Source organism: Bactrocera dorsalis, chromosome 3, assembly GCF_023373825.1.
Source record: "Bactrocera dorsalis isolate Fly_Bdor chromosome 3, ASM2337382v1, whole genome shotgun sequence".
Classification (NCBI taxonomy): Eukaryota; Metazoa; Arthropoda; class Insecta; order Diptera; family Tephritidae; genus Bactrocera; species Bactrocera dorsalis.
The window spans coordinates 37,751,450-37,760,980 of NC_064305.1; the positions used below are offsets into that span (position 1 = coordinate 37,751,450).

The 9,531-nt window shown below is 40.1% G+C and overlaps 1 pseudogene; it reads left to right on the plus strand.

Annotated features, from left to right (window-relative positions):
- Positions 1–437: 437 nt before the first annotated feature.
- LOC125777923 (small nucleolar RNA U3) lies at positions 438–567 on the plus strand (annotated as a pseudogene).
- Positions 568–9,531: the final 8,964 nt, after the last annotated feature.

The following is a 9,531-nucleotide window of genomic DNA, read 5'->3' on the forward strand; positions in this document are numbered from 1 at the left end:
GGAATATATTTTTGAAGTTATACTTCTTATACGACGCCGGAAAAGGTTGCGATAGATTCTGGTTGCGCAATCTTCCATATAAAAGTAACGCAAAGTTGCGCAACCTCGCTCCATCCATATGAATGTAACGCAACCTCGTCTGCGAAGATGTGCGAGCAGCAAGCGAAGCGGTGACAATCGGCGATCGTTTGTTCGTTTCTTTCGGCACAGCTCGGCCGACACAATAACACAACACAATGTTCCATGCTTATGCTGTTGTTGTTTTTGTAGAACAATGTTTCAATTTTTGGTTGGTGACATATTCACATGTGAGCGCATATGTATGTTTGTATGCTTGCGCATTATTGAATTTATAGTTCTTTTTCTTTCGTTTGCCTTTCTGCGAATTCTCAACTATTTTACATATGTTTCGGTTGAAATACTCTGCGTTGGCCTTTCAGAATCACACAGAATCATTTCTGTGGTTTTTGAAACTGACCCACGAGGACGAGGTATATGGTTTTATCTGGGAGCGTGAGATTTAAGAAAATCGCTCGCTTACAAGGGATAAAATGATTTCTGAGTGGCGATTTTAATGAATAAATTCACAGAATCATTTCTGTGCTTTTGGAAATCTATACTAATAAATATTTTTTTCTTACTAATAGAAAATAAATTTATCACAGCAATATACATAAACATATACATAATATTGCTGTGATAAATTTAATTTCTATTAGTAAGCAAAAAATTAAAAATAAATTTATTAAGACTATACTTCTCAGGGCATCACAGCAATGTTCTGTATATGTATATACATATTATGCATATGGATTGCTGTGATAAATTTTTTGCGAAAGCAAATATTCTACAAAGTATATATATTTCTATACTTAAACAAAATTATTAGAACCATCGTATGTTTCTTGCATTCATAACCACATCATACTTAGGTCAGCGCAACCTAATTGTCAATGGTGGTGTCGGTGGTAAGCGCTTGGAAGGTCAAGATGCTAACACAGGTCCCAGGTTGGAATCCCGACAGAATAAATTTTTAATTTTTTTGCTTTTAACATCGTATACTATAAAAATAAATATTTTTCTTTATTTTAATTTCTATTAGTAAGAAAAATATTTATTTGTATAGTATACGATGTTAAAAGGCATACATCTTCTATCCTATCTTGTGTATCTGCACATGCTCATATGAGTGCTTTTTTTTTTTTTTTTGTTTCGAAGGGGGAATCTTTCATAGATACCGTCAGTCCTAGACGGCATGCACGATTCATACTGTACGCTAAGGGTACACCTCTTTCGGGACCACGCTCAGTATGGGTGTCCATGTTGAACTTGCGTAACAGTACGCCTACGTACTAAACCCTAACTCCGACTGCATTTCACTGATCCGACGGGACTGCCGTTAAGCATTTCTTCGCAGGACCAGGCTCAGCCAAAATTGGCTCTTCGTGGACGCCTTTATGGACTACTCTTCTCTAACTCTTCTGCTATGGCTACTTCGTTGTCTTTCCTTTTTTCTTAGTTCTTGCAGGGCAATTGCGGACCAGTTCTTCACTTTACTCCACACGATTTTGCTTTTTATCATGTGGTGCACGATATTCTCTGGAGTCACACGTTCGTTGATAGTAATTTCTAAGTCTTTTCTTTCTGCTTCGAATTTCGGGCAGTGAAAGAAAATATGCTCTGCGTTTTCGCTGCCATTGCCGCAGAATGAACATTCTGTTCCGTTATCGTGGCCGTATTTGTACAGGTACTTTCGGAAGCATCCGTGTCCGGTCAGGAATTGCGTCAGGTAGTAATCAGAATAGCCGTTCTTCCTCTCCACCCATGTTTTCACGTTTCTGATTAGCTTATATGTCCACCTTCCGTTTTCTGCTATGTCCCAGCGCCTCTGCCACTCACATAAGCTTTCCTCCCTTTCGTTATTTCGCTCCCCTGTTGTAAGACGCCTATTTGCGCTTCTTGACTTTTCGTAGACTCTTTTGAACTCTAATGTCCGGTGGTATGATGCCCGATAAGACCCCGGCCGCCTCATGTGACACTGTGCGGAATCCACAAATAACCCTTATTGCATTAAGCCGAGTCAGAGATCTTGCTTTCTTCGCGTATGTTTTATTATGCATTGCTGGTCCCCATATTGGCGCCGCATACATTAGCACCGATTGACTCACTTTAGCCAAGAGTGCTCGCTTGCCCTGGCTTGGTCCTCCAATATTAGCCATCATCCTGGATAGGGCCACCGTTATTCGCGTCGCTTTTGCACATGCTTTTTCAATGTGCGTGTAATAATTAAGCCGCGTGTCTATTACAACGCCTAGGTATTTTAACGACTGCTGAGTCGTTATGCTATGACCATCAATATTAAAAGTAGCATTTTCTATTTTTTTTCTGCTGGTAATTAGCACTGCTTCCGTTTTTTGGGCTGCTAGTTGGAGCTTTTTTGTCGTGAGCCAGCTCTTTATTCTTAAGGCGATGTCTTCACATAAGCTTTCTACTTGACTGATTTCTTTCCCGACCACCGTTACCGCAATGTCATCGGCGTACCCGATAATTTGGACCCCTCTTTCTAATGGTAGTCGAAGCACTCCGTCATATAACACGTTCCACAGCAGTGGACCTAGCACTGAGCCTTGTGGTACCCCTCCCGTCACCCTGTACTGCTTTGGTCCCTCATCGGTATCGTAGAGTAGCAGCCTATTCGACAGGTATTTGGAGATAATGCTCAACAGGTACTTCGGTGTTCCTTTGCATTCAAGAGCGCTCATTATGTATGGCCAATACGCAGAATTAAACGCATTTTTAACATCAAACGTTACGACTGCGCAGTATTCTTTCGTACCATACATCCACCTTGTTCCTTCGATGGCCTTGCTTGCCACATTTGTCACTTTTGTGATCGCATCGATGGTTGACCGGTGCTTACGAAAACCAAATTGGTTTTCGGCGAGTCCTGGATATTCTTGCTCCAGATGCTTCTCCAGACGTACGCATATTATTCTCTCCAGGATCTTTCCAAGCGTGTCTAGCATGCAGAGAGGGCGGTACGAGCTTGGTTCACCAGCCGGTTTGTTTGGTTTCTGCAAAAGCACTAGGCGCTGTTTCTTCCATATTTTTGGAAAGACACCTTCTTGCAAACAGCGGGTAAAGAGCTGTGAGAAGGGGCTCGCTTTGTGTGTTATAGCCGTTTGTAGTGCCTTGTTGGGGATTCCGTCTAGACCCGGTGTTTTGGTATTTCCAAACCTTTTGGCTGCATCTATCACTTCGTCGTCGGTGATATATTTGATAGTACAGCTCCTTCGTTCCTCTGCGTAGGGAAAAGGGTTTCGACGATGTTTTTCAATAGGGTGGGACAGGTTGGTGCTCTCCCTTTGCTTCCTTTGAGTTTCGTCATCACTATTTTGTACGCATCGCCCCATGGATTCTCATCGGCATTTTCGCAGAGCTCTTTGAAACAGGAGAGTTTGCTTCTTTTGATCGCTTTCTTGAGCTCACGGCGTTTCCTTTTAAAACTTTCGCGCAGGTTTTCGTACTCTGGTGAAGTTCTTCTTCTCTGGCAGGAGCGCCTGGCTTTGTTGCAGTCAGTACTCAGGCTATCGATTGCACTATTCCACCAGTATGCAGGCTGTCTATAAGCGTTAGCGCCTTGTTTTTTCCTGCACATTGCAGCATCACATGCTTTGCTGATATACCTCACTAATATCTCCGCCTGTCGTTCTGTATCTTCTACATTTGCGATGTTGTCATCTAGCATAAGTTGAAAGAGATTTTCGTCGAACGTTTCTGCTTTCCATCCTTTTGTTTGTACCATCTTTGTGTGCGCGTATATTCCACTCCTGGGTTTTCCGATCTCCATTATAATAGCTAGGTGGTCACTATGCGTATAGAGGTCAGAAACTTCTCAGCATGTTAATCGTACCAACGGGCTACTAACAAAGGTGATGTCAATCACGGATCCACGGCCATTTTTTTCGAACGTGTTCCTATTTCCAGTATTCAATAGGACAACTTCGAGCGATGAAAAGGCCTTGAGTAGAGCGTCTCCTCGTTTGTTTGTCCTAACACTTCCCCAGTCCACAGCCCATGCGTTAAAATCGCCTGCTACGACGTTATTTGTGGTTGTTAGGATTTCGTGTACAAGATCATCCAATATTTTCTCAAACGCGCCTTGTGGGGCACTCGGTGGGGTATAGCAACTATAAAAGTTGATTCCACAGATCTTGGCTAGTGTGAAGTAAGCCTTTCCTAACAGTGGCTTTTCTTGGAAAGCTTTGCCTCCACATGACCATATGGCAGCTTTGCCGGAGGTGTCTGAGACCCATGTGGCGTTGTCTACGTTTTTATGCTGTTCGCTACGTCCACCTTCTCTTCAAAGACAGTTTGTTTAAGCAACTCTTGAGCAGCTTCGCAATGGTTCAGGTTTAGCTGGATAACTTTCATTTATTGTATTTTTTATAAGCTTCCTGATATAGAGGGCATCTTTTACTACCTATTTGGTGGTTTGAGTTTTCCCTCCCCTTGCTCTTGCAAGCACCACAAGACGGAGTCTTGTCGCACGTCTGTGCGAAGTGTCCTTCCTCACCACATCTTAGACAACACTTGCTCCTGTCATCCGAATTGCTACATGCTGCTGCCAGATGCCCATATTCCAGACACCTGAAACATCTTTTCAGATTTGCTCAGATTTGTTCATACATTCATATATACTTATATGTACATATATTTGCATACATTGCCGAACAAATAAATCACAAGCATACAAACATACATATGCGTACACATATGAATATGTCACCAACAAAAAATTGATCTTCACAAGTCAATCCGGCAGCCAAATTGGCGAAGAACAAAAGAGAGATGATTACGCTGCATATTCTTTTCCGCAACGAAGAGACGGAACTACTTTCTGAGTCAAAATTCACTCATTTAGACTTTGCTTTATTCTTCATTTTATGTGCATAATAAATTTATAAAATGTGAATTTAAGTTTTCTAGTTTTCTTTCATACAAAATGATATGCATTTCTGAATATCACTAAGAAGTATAACTTCATCCGCGCGTAGGGATTCCACGCACCTTTTTTTTAATACTTCCCACACAAGGGAAGTTAATTGGCGCCCAACGTTATGGCACGTGTTCGTCGTATAAAGGGAGAGAAATGTATCCCTAGAACCATAACGGTCGCGATTAGTGAACACTAGGGTGGGTCGATTCCGGAATTTTTTCGATTCGGTATTTCTAATAGTGCGGAAAAGTTGCCTTAGTACTTCCTGATTCCAATGCAACTTTTTGTTTTCGCCTAAAATCGTGAAATTGTCTACCTAGCACCTGAAATACGCATCTCATGGCAAAATGTAAAAAACAAAAGTTATTTGTCACGTCATTTGCTACCGAAATGGTATATGTGATCATGGCCGTAGGACGAACCGTTCGCGAGATACGAGCGAAAAGGCGGCGCGCCACAGCGCAAGGTCAAAATTGTTGCAGCTCTCAGCTAACCTGTATTGGTCACCCAGAACCCACCGCGTGGAGGTAGCTACTCTTCGGATTCCTCCCAAGCCCAACCCAACCAACCAACCATATGTCAGGCTTGTTTTAGTCTGAATCTGTGTCAAATTTATTGATAAAATCAGATTTTGTACTAAACTTTGGCACTTGTTGCCTAGATTTCAGTGTAGAGCGTATAAAAAGATCACGAGATTGGGGGCCAATAACTTTAGAAGATGCCTCTGTCACCAGTTTGACGATTCTCTCGACTGCCACGGTGTGAGAGGGGAATTCACTAAATTTCCATACCTTTGCAGTGTCTCCCGACAGCCCTTTTATGAGTTCTTCGTTAGAAACTGAACAAAGAACTGGTGGAACAGTCAAGGTAATAGTCTTCCAGTTAATCATATCGTAATAAGTATTAGCTTTGAAATTCAGCTTTGGCACTTTAATACATCTAACTCTTCCATTTATGGTGTCAGACTCTGCTTCTCTGGCTGCCAGAAGACGGTCAAGGGCCAACTTTCTGACTTCTATCCGTTCGTCAGTCATCTTACTAAGGAGAATGTTTTCTGGAAGAGCAAAGAAAGCATTCTGTTGAATGGATGAATCGACAACCTTGCGCAGTTTAGCAGGTAAGTATCTCGACCTTTGAATTGCAGCATAGAGATGGCGCAAGCCATCTTTGATTGACCTGTTGAATATTATTGAGAACCACAAAGGTGAGTAAACTGTAAGTATGTAATTGACCAAAATCTTTATTTCCTTTGTTGGTTTGTCAGTAGAAATGTATAATCTCAGAATTCTATTTGCACAGGTGAGCCAGCGAGATTTGCACATGTTACCTGGATGCATCGACGCTAAATCTGAGGAACATTGACCGGAAATAACAGCTTCTGATATTTTATAGAGATAAGATTGGTCTGTGCTAAGTTGGGTCGGATTAATAACCTCAGAAGGTAATTGGCAGGACGGAAAACTTTCAAATTTGACAACAGGCAACTTCTCACAATAAGGGAGCAGTTTACCTATGTCGCCAGAGAATGTATTTGGACTCTTTGAGACACCATCTATGTGTTCGAAAAGAGCACGGAATGGAAGTTCGTTGAAATGTAGAAGACAAACAACCCACTGTAATGGCCTACCTATTCTTTCTTCTAGTTTCCGAATGATTCCACCTTTCCAACCTGTGTTCGTGTTGGTGCCATCAGCACCGACAACTTCTAGATGTTCCACATCAACTGAATTGTCTTGTAAATGTTGCCATATTAGCTTGCGTCTCATCCTCAGCTGACCCGGAAGGAGAAGTGACGTGGCCAAAGTAATGACAACCAGGTTCCGCTATAAGAGAAATATGTTCCTCTTTGACAGTGTCGCGGTAGTACTTTTCACCTTCGCTGACTTGTGTAAGTGTATTGTATTTGCGGCCGTCAAAATACAGCCCATATACGGAGTCAATACTTTCGGTGTTCTGGAGCTTAACACCAACACTTTTTTTTGCCCGACTAATCTTGCATTTGTCAGTGACAAAGTCGTCTCTTTTAGAGCTCAAACCTATTGGGTTCCTTAAAAACATTTTTTTAAGAGTCAGAAATTTCTTATGGTATGTGGTGAGCATTTGTACAACTCTGGTGTGTGAAACTATCGGAATAGATGACTTTTTGAAAGTATTTTCAACCTTTTTTGCAACTATTTCTGTAACCTCTTTACTCCTAGGTTCATAGTTGTCGCCTCGGAGTCGCCCTATACCAAATCTTTCAAACTGATAACACAAAAGAACATCCTGGTAAGTAGGTAACTGGGACTCAGAGAGATTGTACGGATATATGCCAAACACAGGACATTTCTGTCTAAATTTAAATTTAGATACAGACATTTTGAGTTCTGTGTTTTGTTGAGAGAATATAAGTGATAACACCTGGCGAAATCAACGACAAGAGTGAAGGAACTCGATGAAAAAATATTTGTGTGGAGACCTATCCGAACGTGTCCTTTGGCGTAGGTGAATGAATGTGAGTGATAGCACTCGGCGAAATCAACGTCAAGAAGTGTGGCCGCAAGCCGATTTTCACCTTGCGCTGTGGCGCGCCGCCTTTTCGCTCGTATCTCGGGAACGGTTCGTCCTACGGCCATGATCACATATACCATTTCGGTAGCAAATGACGTGACAAATAACTTTTGTTTTATACATTTTGCCATGAGATGCGTATTTCAGGTGCTAGGTAGACAATTTCACAATTTTAGGCGAATTTCCGAAATTTCAAGGCCGAGGTTCGGGTTAAAGATGCAATCCGATCTCAAAACAAAAAGTTGCATTGGAATCAGGAAGTACTAAGGCAACTTTTCCGCACTATTAGAAATACCGAATCGAAAAAATTCCGGAATCGACCCACCCTAGTGAACACTAACCGGTAAACGTACATAAACCTCATGCGAGAGGTAGTACATATGTGAATAACGCATTAAAAATTAAAAAGAAAAAAACAAGTATCCCAAGAATAGGGAGAAAAGCCAAACCAAACTTGAAATAAGTGAGCAAAAACTTTATTGCTTGTTGTGTTGTGACAATCGCAGAATAAATAAGAACAAAATTTTTTTTTTTAATAAGTTTTTAAAACTGAACAGTGAATGAAAAAGTAAAGAGTGACTTAAATCACAAAATGCAAATATTTAAAAAACAGAAAAACATCATTAGGCATTGCACGTCAAGCAGCGGCGTAGCCATCGAGGGAAACCAAGGACTAAGGAAATTACAACACACCATAAAAGACGAGGAGAAGAAGGAGTAAGATTTTATTATCCACATTTATCAAATATATTAGTACATTAATATATAAGACAATCAATTTTAGCAATTAAGTTTAAACTATTAAGAATCATTGAAGGCTCGACCAGCCAAGTAATAAAATATTTTGAAACCGCGATTCACCACCGCAAGGGGGACCCTCCGGTTTATAACAAAAACTCAATTCTGCGATTCTGAACTTCAGACCCTCCAGAATAAAAGAGTCTCCTTTCCTAGAAAGGATCAAAAATAAAAAAGTACAAAATTAAATCTTAAAAATTTTAAATAAAGGCTCGACCAGCCAAATAATAAAATATTAAAAAAAAAACCGCGATTCACCACCGCAAGGGGGACCCTCCGGTTTATAATAAAACTCAATTCTGCGATTCTGAACTTCAGACCCTCCAGAATAAAAGAGTCTCCTTTCCTAGAAAGGATCAAAAAATAAAAATTAAAATAAAAATTAGAAATAAAAAAAAAAATAAAAAACAAAATGACGGATGCTCTACCAACTGACTTGGACTATAACGAAATAGACAGAATAGTTAGAAATCTTGAAGGATTTGTATTAGTCGATAGCATTAACAAAAAAGAAAGGAATGTAAATAAAGATAAACTTAAAATTAAATGTATGGAGAAAGTTTTTAAATATATAGGAAAAGATAAAAAGGCCACACTTGAGGATTATTATAATCAGGAGACAGTTATGTCTGAGACTATAGAGATGATAGAAGTATCAAAAAAGGAATATTTGTTTTAAATGGGGAGTAATACAAGTGCTCCAAAATACGAAAGGTTGCATTATTGCGATTATTGTAAAAGCAACCATAAAATTGAAAATTGCCCATATTTAAAGAAAAGGAAAATTAATAAATAAAAATGGCTTTAACTAGCGAAAATGAGACCTTAGTCGCAAGACTAATTGCCGCAACGAATGCATCACTTAGATTAGAAATATCTGAAATGCGCAGACAAATAGAAGACTTAACGAAGTCGACAACAATAACAGATTACAAACCTGAAGTAATAAATTCAGAGATTCGCTGTGACGAATCCCTAGAAGTAATAAAGTCTTTACCAGAATTTGGGGGAAAACAGAATAAATATGTTAGCTGGAGGGAATCGGCTAACAATGCGATGAGTTTATACGTAAGAGGCAGCCGTAGGTATTTTGCTGCATTGACAATATTAAGAAATAAAATTACTCACGATGCTAATGACATTTTGTCCAACCACGGAACGGTTTTAAATTTTGATGCTATTCT